This window comes from Coregonus clupeaformis, unplaced genomic scaffold (genome assembly GCF_020615455.1).
Source record: "Coregonus clupeaformis isolate EN_2021a unplaced genomic scaffold, ASM2061545v1 scaf1415, whole genome shotgun sequence".
NCBI classification, from domain to species: Eukaryota; Metazoa; Chordata; class Actinopteri; order Salmoniformes; family Salmonidae; genus Coregonus; species Coregonus clupeaformis.
The window spans coordinates 96,454-109,725 of NW_025534869.1; positions in this window are offsets into that span (position 1 = coordinate 96,454).

A 13,272-nucleotide genomic window follows, 5' to 3' on the forward strand; every position below is an offset into this window, starting at 1 on the left:
TGAAACGAGCCACCTACGATTCCTCACAAGGTAGTTTCTTGTCATTGTTGCTATCTGACCATTCAGAATCATAACCCACACCTTCTGGCCACATCGATGCACGCGCATAATTTTGGTGACGTTGTCACCTCCTGATGACCAGGATGGAATCATGTGACCCACGCTGTTGACTCCCGGTACTTCAAAATGGTTTAAGCCCTCTATGGCACTGTCTACGTTAAAACAGGTTCTATCCATGTAGAGTCCTCTATGGCACTGTCTACGTTAAAACAGGTTCTATCCATGTAGAGTCCTCTACGGCACTGCACTGTCTACGTTAAAACAGGTTCTATCCATGTAGAGTCCTCTACGGCACTGTCTACGTTAAAACAGGTTCTATCCATGTAGAGTCCTCTACGGCACTGTCTACGTTAAAACAGGTTCTATCCATGTAGAGTCCTCTATGGCACTGTCTACGTTAAAACAGGTTCTATCCATGTAGAGTCCTCTTTGGCACTGTCTACGTTAAAACAGGTTCTATCCATGTAGAGTCCTCTATGGCACTGTCTACGTTAAAACAGGTTCTATCCATGTAGAGTCCTCTATGGCACTGTCTACGTTAAAACAGGTTCTATCCATGTAGAGTCCTCTTTGGCACTGTCTACGTTAAAACAGGTTCTATCCATGTAGAGTCCTCTATGGCACTGTCTACGTTAAAACAGGTTCTATCCATGTAGAGTCCTCTACGGCACTGTCTACGTTAAAACAGGTTCTATCCATGTAGAGTCCTCTATGGCACTGTCTACGTTAAAACAGGTTCTGTCCATGTAGAGTCCTCTACGGCACTGTCTACGTTAAAACAGGTTCTATCCATGTAGAGTCCTCTACGGCACTGTCTACGTTAAAACAGGTTCTATCCATGTAGAGTCCTCTATGGCACTGTCTACGTTAAAACAGGTTCTATCCATGTAGAGTCCTCTATGGCACTGCACTGTCTACGTTAAAACAGGTTCTATCCATGTAGAGTCCTCTATGGCACTGTCTACGTTAAAACAGGTTCTATCCATGTAGAGTCCTCTATGGCACTGTCTACGTTAAAACAGGTTCTATCCATGTAGAGTCCTCTTGGCACTGTCTACGTTAAAACAGGTTCTATCCATGTAGAGTCCTCTATGGCACTGTCTACGTTAAAACAGGTTCTATCCATGTAGAGTCCTCTATGGCACTGTCTACGTTAAAACAGGTTCTATCCATGTAGAGTCCTCTATGGCACTGTCTACGTTAAAACAGGTTCTATCCATGTAGAGTCCTCTACGGCACTGTCTACGTTAAAACAGGTTCTATCCATGTAGAGTCCTCTATGGCACTGTCTACGTTAAAACAGGTTCTATCCATGTAGAGTCCTCTATGGCACTGTCTACGTTAAAACAGGTTCTATCCATGTAGAGTCCTCTTTGGCACTGTCTACGTTAAAACAGGTTCTATCCATGTAGAGTCCTCTATGGCACTGTCTACGTTAAAACAGGTTCTATCCATGTAGAGTCCTCTATGGCACTGTCTACGTTAAAACAGGTTCTATCCATGTAGAGTCCTCTTTGGCACTGTCTACGTTAAAACAGGTTCTATCCATGTAGAGTCCTCTATGGCACTGTCTACGTTAAAACAGGTTCTATCCATGTAGAGTCCTCTTTGGCACTGTCTACGTTAAAACAGGTTCTATCCATGTAGAGTCCTCTACGGCACTGTCTACGTTAAAACAGGTTCTATCCATGTAGAGTCCTCTATGGCACTGTCTACGTTAAAACAGGTTCTATCCATGTAGAGTCCTCTACGGCACTGTCTACGTTAAAACAGGTTCTATCCATGTAGAGTCCTCTTTGGCACTGTCTACGTTAAAACAGGTTCTATCCATGTAGAGTCCTCTTTGGCACTGTCTACGTTAAAACAGGTTCTGTCTACGTTAAAACAGGTTCTATCCATGTAGAGTCCTCTTTGGCACTGTCTACGTTAAAACAGGTTCTATCCATGTAGAGTCCTCTATGGCACTGTCTACGTTAAAACAGGTTCTATCCATGTAGAGTCCTCTATGGCACTGTCTACGTTAAAACAGGTTCTATCCATGTAGAGTCCTCTACGGCACTGTCTACGTTAAAACAGGTTCTATCCATGTAGAGTCCTCTATGGCACTGTCTACGTTAAAACAGGTTCTATCCATGTAGAGTCCTCTATGGCACTGTCTACGTTAAAACAGGTTCTATCCATGTAGAGTCCTCTTCGGCACTGTCTACGTTAAAACAGGTTCTATCCATGTAAAGTCCTCTTCGGCACTGTCTACGTTAAAACAGGTTCTATCCATGTAGAGTCCTCTATGGCACTGTCTACGTTAAAACAGGTTCTATCCATGTAGAGTCCTCTACGGCACTGTCTACGTTAAAACAGGTTCTATCCATGTAGAGTCCTCTATGGCACTGTCTACGTTAAAACAGGTTCTATCCATGTAGAGTCCTCTACGGCACTGTCTACGTTAAAACAGGTTCTATCCATGTAGAGTCCTCTTCGGCACTGTCTACGTTAAAACAGGTTCTATCCATGTAGAGTCCTCTTTGGCACTGTACGTCTACGTTAAAACAGGTTCTATCCATGGAGAGTCCTCTTTGGCACTGTCTACGTTAAAACAGGTTCTATCCATGTAGAGTCCTCTTTGGCACTGTCTACGTTAAAACAGGTTCTATCCATGTAGAGTCCTCTCTGGCACTGTCTACGTTAAAACAGGTTCTATCCATGTAGAGTCCTCTCGGCACTGTCTACGTTAAAACAGGTTCTATCCATGTAGAGTCCTCTTTGGCACTGTCTACGTTAAAACAGGTTCTATCCATGTAGAGTCCTCTACGGCACTGTCTACGTTAAAACAGGTTCTATCCATGTAGAGTCCTCTTTGGCACTGTCTACGTTAAAAACAGGTTCTATCCATGTAGAGTCCTCTACGGCACTGTCTACGTTAAAACAGGTTCTATCCATGTAGAGTCCTCTTCTGGCACTGTCTACGTTAAAACAGGTTCTATCCATGTAGAGTCCTCTATGGCACTGTCTACGTTAAAACAGGTTCTATCCATGTAGAGTCCTCTATGGCACTGTCTACGTTAAAACAGGTTCTATCCATGTAGAGTCCTCTTGGCACTGTCTACGTTAAAACAGGTTCTATCCATGTAGAGTCCTCTATGGCACTGTCTACGTTAAAACAGGTTCTATCCATGTAGAGTCCTCTTTGGCACTGTCTACGTTAAAACAGGTTCTATCCATGTAGAGTCCTCTATGGCACTGTCTACGTTAAAACAGGTTCTATCCATGTAGAGTCCTCTATGGCACTGTCTACGTTAAAACAGGTTCTATCCATGTAGAGTCCTCTATGGCACTGTCTACGTTAAAACAGGTTCTATCCATGTAGAGTCCTCTTTGGCACTGTCTACGTTAAAACAGGTTCTATCCATGTAGAGTCCTTTTGGCACTGTCTACGTTAAAACAGGTTCTATCCATGTAGAGTCCTCTATGGCACTGTCTACGTTAAAACAGGTTCTATCCATGTAGAGTCCTCTACGGCACTGTCTACGTTAAAACAGGTTCTATCCATGTAGAGTCCTCTTCGGCACTGTCTACGTTAAAACAGGTTCTATCCATGTAGAGTCCTCTATGGCACTGTCTACGTTAAAACAGGTTCTATCCATGTAGAGTCCTCTTGGCACTGTCTACGTTAAAACAGGTTCTATCCATGTAGAGTCCTCTTTGGCACTGTCTACGTTAAAACAGGTTCTATCCATGTAGAGTCCTCTATGGCACTGTCTACGTTAAAACAGGTTCTATCCATGTAGAGTCCTCTATGGCACTGTCTACGTTAAAACAGGTTCTATCCATGTAGAGTCCTCTATGGCACTGTCTACGTTAAAACAGGTTCTGTCTACGTTAAAACAGGTTCTATCCATGTAGAGTCCTCTATGGCACTGTCTACGTTAAAACAGGTTCTATCCATGTAGAGTCCTCTTTGGCACTGTCTACGTTAAAACAGGTTCTATCCATGTAGAGTCCTCTATGGCACTGTCTACGTTAAAACAGGTTCTATCCATGTAGAGTCCTCTACGGCACTGTCTACGTTAAAACAGGTTCTATCCATGTAGAGTCCTCTTTGGCACTGTCTACGTTAAAACAGGTTCTATCCATGTAGAGTCCTCTATGGCACTGTCTACGTTAAAACAGGTTCTATCCATGTAGAGTCCTCTTTGGCACTGTCTACGTTAAAACAGGTTCTATCCATGTAGAGTCCTCTATGGCACTGTCTACGTTAAAACAGGTTCTATCCATGTAGAGTCCTCTATGGCACTGTCTACGTTAAAACAGGTTCTATCCATGTAGAGTCCTCTACGGCACTGTCTACGTTAAAACAGGTTCTATCCATGTAGAGTCCTCATGGCACTGTCTACGTTAAAACAGGTTCTATCCATGGAGAGTCCTCTATGGCACTGTCTACGTTAAAACAGGTTCTATCCATGTAGAGTCCTCTATGGCACTGTCTACGTTAAAACAGGTTCTATCCATGTAGAGTCCTCTATGGCACTGTCTACGTTAAAACAGGTTCTATCCATGTAGAGTCCTCTATGGCACTGTCTACGTTAAAACAGGTTCTATCCATGTAGAGTCCTCTATGGCACTGTCTACGTTAAAACAGGTTCTATCCATGTAGAGTCCTCTTTGGCACTGTCTACGTTAAAACAGGTTCTATCCATGTAGAGTCCTCTATGGCACTGTCTACGTTAAAACAGGTTCTATCCATGTAGAGTCCTCTTTGGCACTGTCTACGTTAAAACAGGTTCTATCCATGTAGAGTCCTCTATGGCACTGTCTACGTTAAAACAGGTTCTATCCATGTAGAGTCCTCTATGGCACTGTCTACGTTAAAACAGGTTCTATCCATGTAGAGTCCTCTTCGGCACTGTCTACGTTAAAACAGGTTCTATCCATGTAGAGTCCTCTATGGCACTGTCTACGTTAAAACAGGTTCTATCCATGTAGAGTCCTCTTTGGCACTGTCTACGTTAAAACAGGTTCTATCCATGTAGAGTCCTCTTTGGCACTGTCTACGTTAAAACAGGTTCTATCCATGTAGAGTCCTCTACGGCACTGTCTACGTTAAAACAGGTTCTATCCATGTAGAGTCCTCTATGGCACTGTCTACGTTAAAACAGGTTCTATCCATGTAGAGTCCTCTACGGCACTGTCTACGTTAAAACAGGTTCTATCCATGTAGAGTCCTCTTTGGCACTGTCTACGTTAAAACAGGTTCTATCCATGTAGAGTCCTCTATGGCACTGTCTACGTTAAAACAGGTTCTATCCATGTAGAGTCCTCTATGGCACTGTCTACGTTAAAACAGGTTCTATCCATGTAGAGTCCTCTTTGGCACTGTCTACGTTAAAACAGGTTCTATCCATGTAGAGTCCTCTACGGCACTGTCTACGTTAAAACAGGTTCTATCCATGTAGAGTCCTCTACGGCACTGTCTACGTTAAAACAGGTTCTATCCATGTAGAGTCCTCTTTGGCACTGTCTACGTTAAAACAGGTTCTATCCATGTAGAGTCCTCTACGGCACTGTCTACGTTAAAACAGGTTCTATCCATGTAGAGTCCTCTATGGCACTGTCTACGTTAAAACAGGTTCTATCCATGTAGAGTCCTCTACGGCACTGTCTACGTTAAAACAGGTTCTATCCATGTAGAGTCCTCTATGGCACTGTCTACGTTAAAACAGGTTCTATCCATGTAGAGTCCTCTATGGCACTGTCTACGTTAAAACAGGTTCTATCCATGTAGAGTCCTCTACGGCACTGTCTACGTTAAAACAGGTTCTATCCATGTAGAGTCCTCTACGCGCACTGTCTACGTTAAAACAGGTTCTATCCATGTAGAGTCCTCTACGGCACTGTCTACGTTAAAACAGGTTCTATCCATGTAGAGTCCTCTATGGCACTGTCTACGTTAAAAACAGGTTCTATCCATGTAGAGTCCTCTATGGCACTGTCTACGTTAAAACAGGTTCTATCCATGTAGAGTCCTCTACGGCACTGTCTACGTTAAAACAGGTTCTATCCATGTAGAGTCCTCTTTGGCACTGTCTACGTTAAAACAGGTTCTATCCATGTAGAGTCCTCTTTGGCACTGTCTACGTTAAAACAGGTTCTATCCATGTAGAGTCCTCTTTGGCACTGTCTACGTTAAAACAGGTTCTATCCATGTAGAGTCCTCTTTGGCACTGTCTACGTTAAAACAGGTTCTATCCATGTAGAGTCCTCTTTGGCACTGTCTACGTTAAAACAGGTTCTATCCATGTAGAGTCCTCTTTGGCACTGTCTACGTTAAAACAGGTTCTATCCATGTAGAGTCCTCTATGGCACTGTCTACGTTAAAACAGGTTCTATCCATGTAGAGTCCTCTTTGGCACTGTCTACGTTAAAACAGGTTCTATCCATGTAGAGTCCTCTTTGGCACTGTCTACGTTAAAACAGGTTCTATCCATGTAGAGTCCTCTACGGCACTGTCTACGTTAAAACAGGTTCTATCCATGTAGAGTCCTCTATGGCACTGTCTACGTTAAAACAGGTTCTGTCTACGTTAAAACAGGTTCTATCCATGTAGAGTCCTCTTTGGCACTGTCTACGTTAAAACAGGTTCTATCCATGTAGAGTCCTCTTTGGCACTGTCTACGTTAAAACAGGTTCTATCCATGTAGAGTCCTCTATGGCACTGTCTACGTTAAAACAGGTTCTATCCATGTAGAGTCCTCTACGGCACTGTCTACGTTAAAACAGGTTCTATCCATGTAGAGTCCTCTATGGCACTGTCTACGTTAAAACAGGTTCTATCCATGTAGAGTCCTCTATGGCACTGTCTATGTTAAAACAGGTTCTATCCATGTAGAGTCCTCTTTGGCACTGTCTACGTTAAAACAGGTTCTATCCATGTAGAGTCCTCTTTGGCACTGTCTACGTTAAAACAGGTTCTATCCATGTAGAGTCCTCTTTGGCACTGTCTACGTTAAAACAGGTTCTATCCATGTAGAGTCCTCTACGGCACTGTCTACGTTAAAACAGGTTCTATCCATGTAGAGTCCTCTATGGCACTGTTAACTGTCTACGTTAAAACAGGTTCTATCCATGTAGAGTCCTCTTTGGCACTGTCTACGTTAAAACAGGTTCTATCCATGTAGAGTCCTCTTTGGCACTGTCTACGTTAAAACAGGTTCTATCCATGTAGAGTCCTCTATGGCACTGTCTACGTTAAAACAGGTTCTATCCATGTAGAGTCCTCTACGGCACTGTCTACGTTAAAACAGGTTCTATCCATGTAGAGTCCTCTATGGCACTGTCTACGTTAAAACAGGTTCTATCCATGTAGAGTCCTCTATGGCACTGTCTACGTTAAAACAGGTTCTATCCATGTAGAGTCCTCTTTGGCACTGTCTACGTTAAAACAGGTTCTATCCATGTAGAGTCCTCTATGGCACTGTCTACGTTAAAACAGGTTCTATCCATGTAGAGTCCTCTACGGCACTGTCTACGTTAAAACAGGTTCTATCCATGTAGAGTCCTCTACGGCACTGTCTACGTTAAAAACAGGTTCTATCCATGTAGAGTCCTCTACGGCACTGTCTACGTTAAAACAGGTTCTATCCATGTAGAGTCCTCTATGGCACTGTCTACGTTAAAACAGGTTCTATCCATGTAGAGTCCTCTTTGGCACTGTCTACGTTAAAACAGGTTCTATCCATGTAGAGTCCTCTATGGCACTGTCTACGTTAAAACAGGTTCTATCCATGTAGAGTCCTCTACGGCACTGTCTACGTTAAAACAGGTTCTATCCATGTAGAGTCCTCTTTGGCACTGTCTACGTTAAAACAGGTTCTATCCATGTAGAGTCCTCTATGGCACTGTCTACGTTAAAACAGGTTCTATCCATGTAGAGTCCTCTTTGGCACTGTCTACGTTAAAACAGGTTCTATCCATGTAGAGTCCTCTATGGCACTGTCTACGTTAAAACAGGTTCTATCCATGTAGAGTCCTCTACGGCACTGTCTACGTTAAAACAGGTTCTATCCATGTAGAGTCCTCTTTCGGCACTGTCTACGTTAAAACAGGTTCTATCCATGTAGAGTCCTCTATGGCACTGTCTACGTTAAAACAGGTTCTATCCATGTAGAGTCCTCTACGGCACTGTCTACGTTAAAACAGGTTCTATCCATGTAGAGTCCTCTATGGCACTGTCTACGTTAAAACAGGTTCTATCCATGTAGAGTCCTCTATGGCACTGTCTACGTTAAAACAGGTTCTATCCATGTAGAGTCCTCTTTGGCACTGTCTACGTTAAAACAGGTTCTATCCATGTAGAGTCCTCTTGGCACTGTCTACGTTAAAACAGGTTCTATCCATGTAGAGTCCTCTACGGCACTGTCTACGTTAAAACAGGTTCTATCCATGTAGAGTCCTCTATGGCACTGTCTACGTTAAAACAGGTTCTATCCATGTAGAGTCCTCTTTGGCACTGTCTACGTTAAAACAGGTTCTATCCATGTAGAGTCCTCTTTGGCACTGTCTACGTTAAAACAGGTTCTATCCATGTAGAGTCCTCTTTGGCACTGTCTACGTTAAAACAGGTTCTATCCATGTAGAGTCCTCTATGGCACTGTCTACGTTAAAACAGGTTCTGTCTACGTTAAAACAGGTTCTATCCATGTAGAGTCCTCTTTGGCACTGTCTACGTTAAAACAGGTTCTATCCATGTAGAGTCCTCTTGGCACTGTCTACGTTAAAACAGGTTCTATCCATGTAGAGTCCTCTACGGCACTGTCTACGTTAAAACAGGTTCTATCCATGTAGAGTCCTCTATGGCACTGTCTACGTTAAAACAGGTTCTATCCATGTAGAGTCCTCTTGGCACTGTCTACGTTAAAACAGGTTCTATCCATGTAGAGTCCTCTTTGGCACTGTCTACGTTAAAACAGGTTCTATCCATGTAGAGTCCTCTTCGGCACTGTCTACGTTAAAACAGGTTCTATCCATGTAGAGTCCTCTTTGGCACTGTCTACGTTAAAACAGGTTCTATCCATGTAGAGTCCTCTACGGCACTGTCTACGTTAAAACAGGTTCTATCCATGTAGAGTCCTCTATGGCACTGTCTACGTTAAAACAGGTTCTATCCATGTAGAGTCCTCTTTGGCACTGTCTACGTTAAAACAGGTTCTATCCATGTAGAGTCCTCTATGGCACTGTCTACGTTAAAACAGGTTCTATCCATGTAGAGTCCTCTATGGCACTGTCTACGTTAAAACAGGTTCTATCCATGTAGAGTCCTCTTTGGCACTGTCTACGTTAAAACAGGTTCTATCCATGTAGAGTCCTCTATGGCACTGTCTACGTTAAAACAGGTTCTATCCATGTAGAGTCCTCTACGGCACTGTCTACGTTAAAACAGGTTCTATCCATGTAGAGTCCTCTACGGCACTGTCTACGTTAAAACAGGTTCTATCCATGTAGAGTCCTCTATGGCACTGTCTACGTTAAAACAGGTTCTATCCATGTAGAGTCCTCTACGGCACTGTCTACGTTAAAACAGGTTCTATCCATGTAGAGTCCTCTACGGCACTGTCTACGTTAAAACAGGTTCTATCCATGTAGAGTCCTCTTTGGCACTGTCTACGTTAAAACAGGTTCTATCCATGTAGAGTCCTCTACGGCACTGTCTACGTTAAAACAGGTTCTATCCATGTAGAGTCCTCTATGGCACTGTCTACGTTAAAACAGGTTCTATCCATGTAGAGTCCTCTACGGCACTGTCTACGTTAAAACAGGTTCTATCCATGTAGAGTCCTCTACGGCACTGTCTACGTTAAAACAGGTTCTATCCATGTAGAGTCCTCTACGGCACTGTCTACGTTAAAACAGGTTCTATCCATGTAGAGTCCTCTACGGCACTGTCTACGTTAAAACAGGTTCTATCCATGTAGAGTCCTCTACGGCACTGTCTACGTTAAAACAGGTTCTATCCATGTAGAGTCCTCTATGGCACTGTCTACGTTAAAACAGGTTCTATCCATGTAGAGTCCTCTACGGCACTGTCTACGTTAAAACAGGTTCTATCCATGTAGAGTCCTCTACGGCACTGTCTACGTTAAAACAGGTTCTATCCATGTAGAGTCCTCTATGGCACTGTCTACGTTAAAACAGGTTCTATCCATGTAGAGTCCTCTATGGCACTGTCTACGTTAAAACAGGTTCTATCCATGTAGAGTCCTCTTCGGCACTGTCTACGTTAAAACAGGTTCTATCCATGTAGAGTCCTCTATGGCACTGTCTACGTTAAAACAGGTTCTATCCATGTAGAGTCCTCTATGCTGCACTGTCTACGTTAAAACAGGTTCTATCCATGTAGAGTCCTCTACGGCACTGTCTACGTTAAAACAGGTTCTATCCATGTAGAGTCCTCTACGGCACTGTCTACGTTAAAACAGGTTCTATCCATGTAGAGTCCTCTACGGCACTGTCTACGTTAAAACAGGTTCTATCCATGTAGAGTCCTCTTTGGCACTGTCTACGTTAAAACAGGTTCTATCCATGTAGAGTCCTCTTTGGCACTGTCTACGTTAAAACAGGTTCTATCCATGTAGAGTCCTCTATGGCACTGTCTACGTTAAAACAGGTTCTATCCATGTAGAGTCCTCTATGGCACTGTCTACGTTAAAACAGGTTCTATCCATGTAGAGTCCTCTACGGCACTGTCTACGTTAAAACAGGTTCTATCCATGTAGAGTCCTCTACGGCACTGTCTACGTTAAAACAGGTTCTATCCATGTAGAGTCCTCTATGGCACTGTCTACGTTAAAACAGGTTCTATCCATGTAGAGTCCTCTATGGCACTGTCTACGTTAAAACAGGTTCTATCCATGTAGAGTCCTCTTTGGCACTGTCTACGTTAAAACAGGTTCTATCCATGTAGAGTCCTCTACGGCACTGTCTACGTTAAAACAGGTTCTATCCATGTAGAGTCCTCTATGGCACTGTCTACGTTAAAACAGGTTCTATCCATGTAGAGTCCTCTACGGCACTGTCTACGTTAAAACAGGTTCTATCCATGTAGAGTCCTCTACGGCACTGTCTACGTTAAAACAGGTTCTATCCATGTAGAGTCCTCTATGGCACTGTCTACGTTAAAACAGGTTCTATCCATGTAGAGTCCTCTACGGCACTGTCTACGTTAAAACAGGTTCTATCCATGTAGAGTCCTCTACGGCACTGTCTACGTTAAAACAGGTTCTATCCATGTAGAGTCCTCTACGGCACTGTCTACGTTAAAACAGGTTCTATCCATGTAGAGTCCTCTATGGCACTGTCTACGTTAAAACAGGTTCTATCCATGTAGAGTCCTCTACGGCACTGTCTACGTTAAAACAGGTTCTATCCATGTAGAGTCCTCTACGGCACTGTCTACGTTAAAACAGGTTCTATCCATGTAGAGTCCTCTATGGCACTGTCTACGTTAAAACAGGTTCTATCCATGTAGAGTCCTCTATGGCACTGTCTACGTTAAAACAGGTTCTATCCATGTAGAGTCCTCTATGGCACTGTCTACGTTAAAACAGGTTCTATCCATGTAGAGTCCTCTATGGCACTGTCTACGTTAAAACAGGTTCTATCCATGTAGAGTCCTCTATGGCACTGTCTACGTTAAAACAGGTTCTATCCATGTAGAGTCCTCTTTGGCACTGTCTCACGTTAAAACAGGTTCTATCCATGTAGAGTCCTCTATGGCACTGTCTACGTTAAAACAGGTTCTATCCATGTAGAGTCCTCTACGGCACTGTCTACGTTAAAACAGGTTCTATCCATGTAGAGTCCTCTACGGCACTGTCTACGTTAAAACAGGTTCTATCCATGTAGAGTCCTCTACGGCACTGTCTACGTTAAAACAGGTTCTATCCATGTAGAGTCCTCTATGGCACTGTCTACGTTAAAACAGGTTCTATCCATGTAGAGTCCTCTATGGCACTGTCTACGTTAAAACAGGTTCTATCCATGTAGAGTCCTCTATGGCACTGTCTACGTTAAAACAGGTTCTATCCATGTAGAGTCCTCTACGGCACTGTCTACGTTAAAACAGGTTCTATCCATGTAGAGTCCTCTATGGCACTGTCTACGTTAAAACAGGTTCTATCCATGTAGAGTCCTCTATGGCACTGTCTACGTTAAAACAGGTTCTATCCATGTAGAGTCCTCTACGGCACTGTCTACGTTAAAACAGGTTCTATCCATGTAGAGTCCTCTATGGCACTGTCTACGTTAAAACAGGTTCTATCCATGTAGAGTCCTCTATGGCACTGTCTACGTTAAAACAGGTTCTATCCATGTAGAGTCCTCTTTGGCACTGTCTACGTTAAAACAGGTTCTATCCATGTAGAGTCCTCTATGGCACTGTCTACGTTAAAACAGGTTCTATCCATGTAGAGTCCTCTATGGCACTGTCTACGTTAAAACAGGTTCTATCCATGTAGAGTCCTCTATGGCACTGTCTACGTTAAAACAGGTTCTATCCATGTAGAGTCCTCTACGGCACTGTCTACGTTAAAACAGGTTCTATCCATGTAGAGTCCTCTATGGCACTGTCTACGTTAAAACAGGTTCTATCCATGTAGAGTCCTCTATGGCACTGTCTACGTTAAAACAGGTTCTATCCATGTAGAGTCCTCTACGGCACTGTCTACGTTAAAACAGGTTCTATCCATGTAGAGTCCTCTATGGCACTGTCTACGTTAAAACAGGTTCTATCCATGTAGAGTCCTCTTTGGCACTGTCTACGTTAAAACAGGTTCTATCCATGTAGAGTCCTCTATGGCACTGTCTACGTTAAAACAGGTTCTATCCATGTAGAGTCCTCTATGGCACTGTCTACGTTAAAACAGGTTCTATCCATGTAGAGTCCTCTTCGGCACTGTCTACGTTAAAACAGGTTCTATCCATGTAGAGTCCTCTTTGGCACTGTCTACGTTAAAACAGGTTCTATCCATGTAGAGTCCTCTATGGCACTGTCTACGTTAAAACAGGTTCTATCCATGTAGAGTCCTCTACGGCACTGTCTACGTTAAAACAGGTTCTATCCATGTAGAGTCCTCTATGGCACTGTCTACGTTAAAACAGGTTCTATCCATGTAGAGTCCTCTATGGCACTGTCTACGTTAAAACAGGTTCTATCCATGTAGA